Raw genomic sequence first — 12,475 nt, 5'->3', positions numbered from 1 at the left:
CGAGATATTCAGTGTATACAAAGATGGGCAGCACAAGCTGCCACGGGTTGGCTTGACCCGCAGGAGAGCGTCATCTGCCGGCTCAAAAACCTGAAGTGGTTTGAAAATAGACGTCAAGTTCCACTAAAACCTACTTGCAGCATTTGAAGCAATGGTGTTAAGCAAAGGTACTTGAGATACTACAAACCCCTTACGCATCACTCCTGTAGGGTCCACTGGGAGAAAAGTAGACTAACATAGAGGTATTCTTGTGAGCGAAACGCCCAAATTGCGCGTAGGTTCACGGTGAAATCCTGACTTTGTATGGATCGAAAAGCATTGTCGCATCCAATTGTAGTCAACTGGTGCCAACGATTTGACCAAAGCAACACACACGTGGCTGCTGCTGATCGGGAAGGCCATCGATATTGACCACACTTTGCAACGTCCAGGGGCTGATTCGTAGCAGTCGCAGTGTGTTTGTCTTGGCTCAGCAGATACGCATCTCATAGGCAGAGGTCATTCCAGTGTCCAAGATCGGCAGCAACACCGCAAAATTTGCTCACGGGAGGTTCCTTGGTCACTGTCGTCTGCACACAAAGGCACAATGATTATATCCAAAAAGGAAAAGAGGAGTGGAAAATTGAGCAAAGGCATTCTTCTCCTGCACGACACAGCACGATCTTTGTTTCAGCGTTCTCGGTGGGAAGTTTGGAAGCATACGCCTTACAGTCTACATCTTGCACCATGTGAGTTCTTTTGGCGAGCTGAAAGAACAGCCGAGGGGAAAAGGACTGCCAACCATGTGGACGTCGGCACAGCGAGGAGTGGATTTCTGTAGGCGAGGAACTGAACAATTGGTAAAACTTTCCGACCGTTGTTTGTAGTGACTTGGAGACTACGCTGGAAAATTGTGTCACGTATCTGTGTCACTGTGAAGCATAGTGTAGCATTCAATAAAAGTCGCTTTACCTGACATAACATTGTATAACTTACTTTTTGAAGTCCGCTCGTATTTTCCGCACCGGATCACTGTTGGCAGGCTTCTTAGAGGCTGACCTATTTAGGTAGAACTGACGATCCCCTCTCACAGTTTCAATCCTACAAGTATCCCCTCCTATTCTCAGAATTTCACAGACGTTCTGCCGCGTAATCTGCAGGACTGCCTTCTTTGGAAGCAAGCAAAGTGGACCTGAGATACTGGCAACGTTGTGGCTGTGAGGGCGGGTTGTCAGGTGTGCTTCACTAATTGTGTCTATGAGAGCTTTGCCCATCTGGGTTAGAGTCGCGGCCTGGAACATAGTTTGAAACTACCAGAAAGTTTCAGAACCGCGGACATACGGCTACGGGGCGAAAGATTCAGTTTGTAAATAATGCCTAAGCTGTGAATAAGACACTTCTCCGCAACATCCTTTCTTCTAGAGGCGCGTGAGGTTTTCTGCGACCCTAGCTTAAATGTTTACCTGTTGCGTGACTTCGTTGTATTGATGTCATTTGACACATGTCATGGAGGTGTAGAATTGAAAATTGCAAGAAATAGCCGAAATTTGCCAGTGTCAATAAACACACATTTTTCAATCGTTTCTTCTTCCATTTTGGGATACGCTGTTTTCATGAGCTGGAAAATCTATTTCATTTAATTCTGAACCCTTACGCCCTTCCAGCTAACCTGAAAGAAGAGGTCGTGTGGGAAATCTGTCTGTTAATCGTGTGGACTTGGTTCTGTGTGCAATCATATTCCAGATATTATTACATCGTTTTTTCTGAGGTGGAGATTTGGGATCAGCCCAGCCAGCATTTGCCTAAACGAGCGTGGTATTTTTTTTTTTTAATAGAGAATATCGGTGGAAATAATGCCGCTTGTGTAGAAAGGAGTTACAGCTAGGTTTAACCTTTGGCACAGTTGTGGACAAGGCAAGGATATGAGTTCAAGTCCTACATGTGTTCAATCTTTACATCTATAGATTTATTTATATGCACAAGTTTACTCTGCAAACCACACTTAACAGTCTGGCAGTGGTTTAATACAACAATTTTCTGACTATTTCACTACTGCTGCCGTCTCAAATGTCTTGTCGGAGAAATGCACATCTGAATCTTTCCTTGTGAGCTCTATTTTGTCTTGTTTTATCACGATGGTAATTTATACCTATGCAGGTGGGACCAACAAAATATTTCGGCAAACGTAGAAGATAAGGGGTGGTTGTTATGTCGTAAAAAGATCTCTCTGCAATGGAAAACGGCTTTAATTATTGCCACCACAACTATCGATCATATCTGTGACTCTTTCCCCTCTTTCGCGATAAGACAAATCGAGTTCTTCTTTGAAATTTTTCGGTCTTCTCTGTCAATCCTGTGTGTTGAGGATCCTATACGTCTCAGAACGCTGGCCGGAGTGGCCGCGCTGTTCTAGACGCTACAGTCTGGAGCCGAGAGACCCCTACGGTCGCAGGTTCGAATCCTGCCTCGGGCATGGATGTGTGTAATGTCCTTAAGTTAGTTAGGTTTAATTAGTTCTAAGCTCTAGGCGACTGATGACCTCAGAAGTTAAGTCGCATAGTGCTCAGAGCCATTTGAACCATTTCGTCTCAGAACTACTGTAGAACAGGACGGTCAGACGCAGTGTAGTGTGGCTTTTTTTAACCATTCTTTTTGAACTTACCATACTCGGCATAATCTACTTTGTCAACCGATTGGTCCGAAGGAACCTAGGTGCGTCCAGTACGAGTTACCGACCTAGAGAGACACCAAATGAATGTATCACAACTTCCTTAAAGCACCTTACTTGTACAGGATAATTAAAATGTAATTTTAAAATATATGGTCAGTTCTGTATTCAATACCAACTCTAATCAGTGCAACCGTCCAAACCAGTAATGTAGTAACACTATAATTCATCGGAGTAAATCATCCAGAGCCAAGCTACAAAAATATTTCCAGTAGAAATGAAATTTAACGCCACTGTATTTTTTCATAATATATACAGTCAGGCGTCAGTAAAATTATTAACCAACCTTACCATCAGTCTTTACATTTGTAAATTACAATCTATTATGCTTGACGCAGTACTGATCATTACCAATTCACATACAGATACGAGCAAAACAGAACTTGTTTTAAATATTCTTTCATTATCTTTCTCTTGCGCTGGCGGATCTTTTGGCGGCGACCTTATTCTTCCACTGCTGACAGACGCCCACTGCTAGCAACCAGCTGCTCGGCTCACCAATCGTCCACCAGCAGCGACGCCACATAATTTACTCGAGGCTTCCTGCAACAATTTTCAGTTCTTATTAACAACATGGAAATTCCCTCTTGTCTGGACATGACTCTACTTTGCCAACTTCAGTGTCAATTTCACTAATTTTATATTCAAGCCTCTTTTCAGTTTGCCTCACAAGGCTGATTCAATCAGCAGACCTTAACGATATGTGTTTGCTATACAGTGCAACTACTTCTAAAAGGCGAATAATGCAGCATACTTTTTTATAAGGAGGATTTTATCTCATGCATTTATTTTCAACTTTTTACTTTTCTGCCAAAGCAATAAGTTTGAGTACTTGATTGAATAAATACATTAGATAGTGATAATATGGTAAGCAGAACTGCAAAAACTCTACATAAAGGTGTTTAACATTAAGTTGTGATGTTTTATCCACACATGTATTATAAAACATGTTATATATCTGGAAGTATGGTTTACATACAGTCAAACATATGGAGTTACAGATTCTAAAATCTGTTGAATCCAAACCATGGCGGGACTTGTCAGTTTCATAACAGGAAAAAAAAGTTCGCACATATGTATTGAATCAAACATAGAAATGACGTCAGGTTGTCTGTGAGTTGAGGAGATTGCTCTTAGTGTAACATTTTTAAACGTCTTTTAAATTCCTGGATTGGAAGATCGGATCACTGAGCTGAAACTTCCTGGCAGATTAAAACTGTGTGCCGGACCGAGACTCGAACTCGGGAACTTTGCCTTTCACGGGCAAGTGCTCTACCAATTTTTTTATTTTTTTTATTTTTTTTGCGGGCAAGTGCTCTACCAATTTTTTTTTTTTTGTGCTCCGACCAGGCCTCGAACCCGGGATCTACTGCTTACATGGCAGACGCTCTATCCATTTTTTTTACGGGCAAGTGCTCTACCAACTTTTTAATTTTTTTGTTTTTTGTGTTGTTTATTTTTTTATTTTTTGTTGTTTTTTTTTTAAAAATTAATTGTAAATTATTTTCTCTGCCTATCTTTTCTTTATATATGCAAAAAGGCGTCTTTCAGTTACGACAAACAAAATTAGAATGTACATCCGTAGCAACAACAGAACAAGAGTTCCTTCTAAACTATGAAATAGAATTTGAAACTAATAGTGTGATGATAGATAATAAAGAAAGAAAAATGTAACCAAATCCCGCACGCCGTCTACCAACTGAGCTACCCAAGCACGACTCACGCCCCTTCCTCACAGCTTTACTTCTGCCAGTATCTCGTCTCCTACCTTCCAAACTTTACAGAAGCTCTCCTGCGAGTCTCGGTCCGGCACACAGTTTTAATCTACCAGGAAGTTTCATATCAGCGCACACTCCGCTGCAGAGCGAAAATCTCATTCTAGATCACTGAGCTGTTTGCCACCCTGTGCGTGTGTCAGTTAGAAGTAATGTGTCACATCAGCAGCCAAATATGAGAGTGGTCTAACACAATAAATTGAAATCCGTTTTCGGTTTAGTAATGTCTTGGAATCTCTATGTGAACTCATAATAAAACGTGTCAATTACTGAAACGTAGTCAGTCAGGCGGGAATTTAAGGGGTTGGGACCTGGATAAACTGACTAAACCAGAGGTTGTACAGAGTTTCAGGGAGAGCATAAGGGAACAATTGACAGGAATGGGGCAAAGAAATACAGTAGAAGAAGAATGGGTAGCTCTGAGGGATGAAGTAGTGAAGGAAGCAGAGGATCAAGTAGGTAAAACGACGAGGGCTAGTAGAAATCCTTCGGTAACAGAAGAAATATTGAACTTAATTGATGAAAGGAGAAAATATAAAAACACAGTAAATGAAGTAGGCAAAAGGGAATACAAACGTCTCAAAAATGAGATCGACAGGAAGTGCAAAATGGCTAAGCAGGGATGGCTAGAGGACAAATGTAAGGATGTAGTGGCTTATCTCACTGGGGTAAGATAGATACTGCCTACAGGAAAATTAAAGAGGCCTTTCGAGAAAAGAGAGCCACTTGTATGAATATCAAGAGCTCAGATGGAAACCCAGTTCTAAGCAAAGAAGGGAAAGCAGAAAGGTGGAAGAAGTCTATACAAGGGCGATGTGCTTGGGGACAATTTTGTGGAAATGGAAGGGGATGTGGATGAGGATGAGATGGGAGATACGATACTGCGTGAAGAGTTTGGCAGAGCACTGAAAGACCTGAGTCGAAACAAGGCCCCGGGAGTAGACAACATTCCATTGGAACTACTGACGGCCTAGGGAGAGCCAGTCCTGACAAAACTCTCTACCATCTGGTGTGCAAGATGTATGAGACAGGCGAAATACCCTCAGACTTCAAAAAGAATATAATAATTCCAGTCCCAAAGAAAGCAGGTGTTGACAAATGTGAAAATTACCGAACTATCAGTTTAATAAGTCACGGCTGCAAAATACTAACGCTAATTCTTTACAGACGAATGGAAAAACTGGTAGAAGCCGACCTCGGCGAAGATCGTTTTGGATTCCGTAGAAATGTTGGAACACGTGAGGCAATACTGACCCTACGACTTATCTTAGAAGAAAGATTAAGGAAAGGCAAACCTACGTTTCTAGCATTTGTAGACTTAGAGAAAGCTTTTGACAATGTTGACTGGAATACTCCCTTTCAAATTCTAAAGGTGGCAGGGGTAAAATACAGGGAGCGAAAGGCTATTTACAATTTGTACAGAAACCAGATGGCAGTTATAAGAGTCGAGAGACATGAAAGGGAAGCAGTGGTTGGGAAGGGAGTGAGACAGGGTTGTAGCTTCTCCCCGATGCTATTCAATCTGTACATTGAGCAAGCAGATAGGAAACAAAAGAAAAATTCGGAATAGGTATTAAAGTCGATGGAGAAGAAATAAAAACGTTGAGGTTCGCCGATGACATTGTAATTCTGTCAGAGACGGCTAAGGAATTGGAAGAGCAGTTGAACGGAATGGACAGTGTATTGAAAGGAGGATAGAAGATATACATCAACAAAAGCAAAACGAGTATAATGGAATGTAGTCGCATTAAGTCGGGTGATGCTGAGGGAATTAGATTAGGAAAGTAGACACTTAAACTAGTAAAGGAGTTTTGCTATTTGGGGAGCAAAATAACTGATGATGGTCGAAGTAGAGAGGATATAAAATGCAGACTGGCAACGGCAAGGAATGCGTTTCTGAAGAAGAGAAATTTGTTAACATCGAGTATAGATTTAAGTGTCAGGAAGTCGTTTCTGAAAGTATATGTGAGGAGTGTAGCCATGTATGGAAGTGAAACATGGACATAAATAGTTTGGACAAGAAGAGAATAGAAGCTTTCGAAATGTGGTGCTACAGAAGAATGCTGAAGATTAGATGGGTAGATCACATAACTAATGAGCAGGTATTGAATAGAATTGGAGAGAAGAGGAGTTTGTGGCACAACTTGACAAGAAGAAGTGACCGGTTGGTAGGACACGTTCTGAGGCATCAAGGGATCACAAATTTAGCAGTGGAGGGCGGCGTGGAGGGTGAAAATCGTAGAGGGAGACCAAGAGATGAATAGACTTAGCAGATTCAAAAGGATGTAGGTTGCAGTAGCTACTGGGAGATGAAGAAGCTTGCACAGGATAGAATAGCATGGAGAGCTGCATCAAACCAGTCTCAGGACTGAAGAAAACAACAATAACAACAGTCAGTCAGTCATGTCTGGTCCACAAATGACTACCTTGAGTTATGGGAAATGTACAGTCTTAGACATAAAAACTGACCGTCGGCCGGCTGCCACAGAGACGAAGTCCGAGTCGTTCACGTAAGGTGGCCAATAAAACCGACAGCCGCTGACAACGCTGTCCGGCCATCTGCAAAATCTGGTAACACTGTAAGATGCGGAAGTGTTAGGAGCAAGTGTTGTCTGCTTCCGAGGTGTTGTTCTGTTGTGTGAGCCTGTGGTCTAGTGGCTAGCAGGCGCGATAGCTCAGCGTGTTCGGTCAGAGGGTTAGCTGCCCTCTGTACTAAAAAAACTGGGTTATTGGGTCACTGATAAACTTGAACAAGCGTCCTCGGACGTTCGCACAATCCGAACAATACCGTAGAAAATGAGATAAAAAAGTGACAATCATTGTGCATTCTAAACTTATAGTCATATGTTCGCCTCCAACTGTATTTTTTTTTTACTACATATCGGTCCTCGTATAAAGTTATGAGTCTGATTGAACGTCGAAGCTAGTTCGCTTCACATTCTACCCACAAGTAATAACAAATACATCCAGAAACAATTCCACAGGACAGCTCGTGGCTGAGTCGCGATCATAACAGCTTACGCTCGAGCGTTTCCTCGCGCTGCAGCGGCTACCGGCCACCGGTCAGGTGCCACCCGCCACCTGAAATCCGGCGCCGCCCAGGTGAACGCGGCGCGACGCTGTCAGCGTATGTATCGACTGACATTTTCGAATTTGAAGTTCTAGTTATAATCTTGCTGTTAAGCACTGAATTTTGCATTATTGCAAATCGTGAACTACGCTTCAGCATTGTAAAATTGTGTCGCAAGTGGAAAAAGGTGTGCCGGTAACTGTGGCCGAGCGGTTCTAGGCGCTTCAGTCTGGAACCGCGCGACCGCTACGGTCGCTGGTTCGATCCTGCCTCGGGCATGGATGTGCGTGATGTCCTTAGGTTAGTTAGGTTGAAGTAGTTCTAAGTTCTAGGGGAGTGATGACCTCAGATGTTAAGACCCATAGTGCTCACAGCCATTTGAACCATTTTTTTGAAAAAGGTGTAACATCTACAACACAATGTTTATTTTTGGTACAATAGAGGGGTGAATGCAGAAGACACAGCTCGAAAGGTTTGAACTTTGTGTGGAGCGAGTTCTTTTGGGAAAAAAGACGCCAGAAAAACATATTCTTGTTTCGACAAAGATCGTTCTGGCACGAATGATTTTCCACACTAAGGAAGTCTCTACTGCTGATATAAGTGATGGATTACCATTTAACCATCATGCGACATTTTCATTCAAAAGGCAAGGTACAGAATCCTGGTGTAGGAATACTTCATGCTCTAATTCGAAGCAACAAAAAATTAACGGAGTGACTATTATTTGTAAGTAGGCTGTTTATGTTTTCTTATTGGCAACGTTACGTAGCGCTCTGTATGAAAATCACTAGCTGTGCTGTGTGCAGTCTGTGGCTAGTTTGCTTGGTGGCTGCCATTGCAGTGTTGGGCAGCTGGATGTGAACAGCGCGTAGTGTTGCGCAGTTGGAGGTGAGCCGCCAGCAGTGGTGGGTGTAGGGAGAGAAATGGCGGAGTTTTGAAATTTGTAAGACTGGATGTCATGAACTGCTATATATATTATGACTTTTGATGACTATTAAGGTAAATACATTGTTTGTTCTCTATTAAAATCTTTCATTTGCTAACTATGCCTATCAGTAGTTAGTGCCTTCCGTAGTTTGAATCTTTTATTTAGCTGGCAGTAGTGGCGCTCGCTGTATTGCAGTAGTTCGAGTAACCAAGATTTTTGTGAGGTAAGTGATTTGTGACACGTATAGGTTAATGTTAGTCAGAGCCATTCTTTTGTAGGGATTTTTGAAAGTCAGAATGCGTTGCGCTAAAAATATTGTGTGTCAGTTTAAGTACAGACTTATATAATTTTTCTAAGGGGACGCTACATATTGTAGTTTTGCTTGAACGTCATCAGGTCGCTCATTGAGCATTCCTATGCAATACTGTTACTGGTGACGAGTTATGGTGCCTTTATCGTTAACTTCCTAAGTAATGAAAGGCTGAGCCCTACCAAAAGACGTAAGCTGGAGGAAAAAGTAGTGTGAACATAATATTTTACATCTGATAGCTCCAAAAGCGTGTTTTTCACTACGAATTTGTCCCCAAGGGTGTGTTCACAGCTGGAATTTGTTGCCAACAACTGAGACACCTTTCGGTCGCAGTGTATCTGCGTAATTGATTGGCACATGTGTTGTTCAACAGACAGCAGTCGTCACTCTCACTGGAATCAATGATTGAGTGTGTGTGTGTGTGTGTTTTCGTGTTCACTCTAGTTCACGCACAATCTGAATCAATGCTATTGACATTAGAGAGTGAAGCAACAATAAATACTGTATCAAATATAATTCTAAATTATTTTCATTCAATGGCTAATTACTAAAAACCTGAATTTTCACCCAACCCATGTCTTGCATGTTACTTTAAGTAAGATGTATTAACTCCATAATATCGTTAACAGAGACAGTGCGCTCTTGTTGTCGCATTTTTGGAACACAACCTATGACAAGCTTAGAGACAGAAGTGATGACACTTTCTGCAGGACCTGACCATCATTTTGCAGGTCAGTGCTCAAGCACGTATGGTGCAGGCTGTTACTGATTTATTTGACTGATGGGGATGCTAAGTGCTATACCACCGACTGCACTCCCCTGGCGTAAGCCCTCGTGAGTTCAACTCGATTTCTAAACTGAAGGAAACACTTCACGGTATTCGTTTCAGAACTGCTAAAAATTCGTCGGGCAACAGACCGCACCGCTCGAACTGTCAACACAACCAGCACTGCTAACAAACAGTATCCTACGACTTCCACTTCGCTGGCAACGCGTTATGCACAATGATGGTGATTACTTTGAAGGTCAGTAAAACTTTGAAACACGTATCTAATTTGTACGAACTGTAAATAAATAGTTGCCACTATTAAAGTTCCAAGCCTCGTATACGGACTTTCTTATGCAATTCTTCCATACCACCATCTGCTAAAATGTCCACTGTTCCTCCTGAAACACCCTGTATATGCATATATGTGTGGTGTCTGTTCTTTCGGAAATATCCGAAAGAAAAAACACCACGAATGCGGATTCGAACCTGGACAGGCACAAATTTTAATCTGCCACCGTAGCTGTAGTTTAACGCCCTGAGACAGCCTCTACAGCTGCCCTTCGATATTTAATTGAGTAGCAAGGCTGTCTGTTTCGAATCGCAGTGTCTGTTCTCTCGGGCATATCCGAAAGAACAGAGAACGGACACCACACACACACACACACACACACACACACACACACACATATATATATATATATATATATATATATATATATATATATATATATATATATATATATATATATTCTCTCAGTGATAGTGACGGACGGGAGCTGCATTAACCTACTCATTTCACTAGATATAGTTGTAATTTTATAAACAATTCATATTTAATAAGTAACAGCGATATGGAAAATTCACGTTTGCGAGGTGGTTACTTTATATGTTAATTACTCATCGTTTACTTCGTGGTAAGCCTGCTTCTTTCTACTCTCGCCTATACTACACCAATGAGTGAATGCTCACACTCTTGATACCTCATTGGATAAGCTACTGCAACTGTAGCCAAAGATTCAAATTCCACTGGAAAATTATATTTCAAGTCAGATGGTTTTGCTCCACTTCTTCTGTCATTGAAAACGATCACTACGAAAATAAGTACAGGAATCCTACGAAACCCTTGAGTTCGTACTGCGGTATTGTGCAGATGAAAAAAGTGGTTCTTCACAAGTAGCAGATGACAGATGGAGTTTATCAGAGTCCACTAACTATGGCTGCATTATTAACTGATGGTTCACAGGCGCTTTTCTGCCGCTTATTGTAACTATTTTTGAATGTTAGAGGTGTAAGAATAGAAACATTAGATTTTCTCCATATGGAATATTCGAATTCGCTTTTAAGTCTTCACGTTTCGAGCGACGGCAGAATATCCGGCGGAAAAGCTGACAACAAGAAGACAGGTCATGCCTGTCTTCTGGTGGGTGTGTCAATGACAGTGATATCAATAGTAATAGTGTTCAAAAATGGCTCTGAGCACTATGGGACTTAACAGCTCAGGTCATCAGTCCCCTAGAACTTAGAACTACTTAAACCTATCTAACCTAAGGACATGACACACATCCATGCCCCAGGCAGGATTCGAACCTGCGGCCGTAGCGGCCACGCGGTTTCAGATTGAAGTGCCTAGAACCGCACGGCCACACCGGCCGGCAATAATATTATATAGCGAAGATACGTTGCCAGCTCAACCACTGGAGAAGATTCAAAATAGTGATTCGCGTCTGGTGAATAGGTTTTCAAGGTTTCGGTCCTATTAAGACAGTAAAACACAAAAACTTGTCGCAGTTATTAATTTATGATGTTTCGTTTGCACTATCGATCTATTATAAGTAATGACGCCCTAGCCCCTAAATCTAGTTACAGAAATGCGAATAAGACTCATTGACATATAATGAGGATATTCCGACCCTTGCCACCCACAACTTTGAGACGAAGCTACAGTCACTTCCAAGGTCACTCACAGAACATATCAGCTGGTATAATGCCTGGTAGTATAACTGAAACTTGGAAACAACGCAGAATATGTTTGGCAACTCTGTGACCGATGAGTTACTTCCTTGATGGCACAGAACTATCCTGCTAAATTCACTTGATGTTAACGTGTCATTTAAATTGAATAATGTGAGTGATTTTCTCTTGAGATGTGATATAAGGATATCAGTTAATACTTTTGAGTCGACGAAAATCACACGGGAAATACAACTACTCTCGTCCCTTATGTTGCGAGTTATCTGTCACAGCGGCTACTGGGACAATAAGTAAAACACATGCAGCACACCTCCTCGCTAGCTCCGAAGTACACTACTGGCCATTAAAATTGCTGCACAAAGAAGAAATGCAGATGATAAACGGGTATTCATTGGACAAATATATTATACTAGAACTGACATGTGATTACATTTTCACGCAATTTGGCTGCATGGATCCTGAGAAATCAGTACCCAGAACAACCACCTCAGGCCGTAATAACGGCCTTGACACGCCTGGGCGTTGAGTCAAACAGAGCTTGGATGGCGTGTACAGGTACAGCTGCCCATGCAGCTTCAACACGATACCACAGTTCATCAAGAGTAGCGACTGGCATATTGTGACGAGCCAATTGCTCGGCCACCATTGACCACACGTTTTCTATTGGTGAGAACAAACGTCTCAAAAATGAGATCGACAGGAAGTGCAAAATGGCTAAGCAGGGATGGCTAGAGGACAAATGTAAAGATGTAGAGGCTTATCTCACTAGGGGTAAGATAGATATTGCCTACAGGAAAGTTAAAGAGACCTTTGGAGAAAAGACAACCACTTGTATGAATATCGAGAGCTCAGATGGAAACCCAGTTCTAAGCAAAGAAGGGAAAGCAGAAAGGTGGAAGGAGTATATAGAGGGTGTATACAAGGGCAATGTACTTGAGGACAGTA

This window comes from Schistocerca cancellata, chromosome 2 (assembly GCF_023864275.1).
Source record: "Schistocerca cancellata isolate TAMUIC-IGC-003103 chromosome 2, iqSchCanc2.1, whole genome shotgun sequence".
Classification (NCBI taxonomy): Eukaryota; Metazoa; Arthropoda; class Insecta; order Orthoptera; family Acrididae; genus Schistocerca; species Schistocerca cancellata.
Note: the sequence above shows the minus strand (reverse complement) of the source record.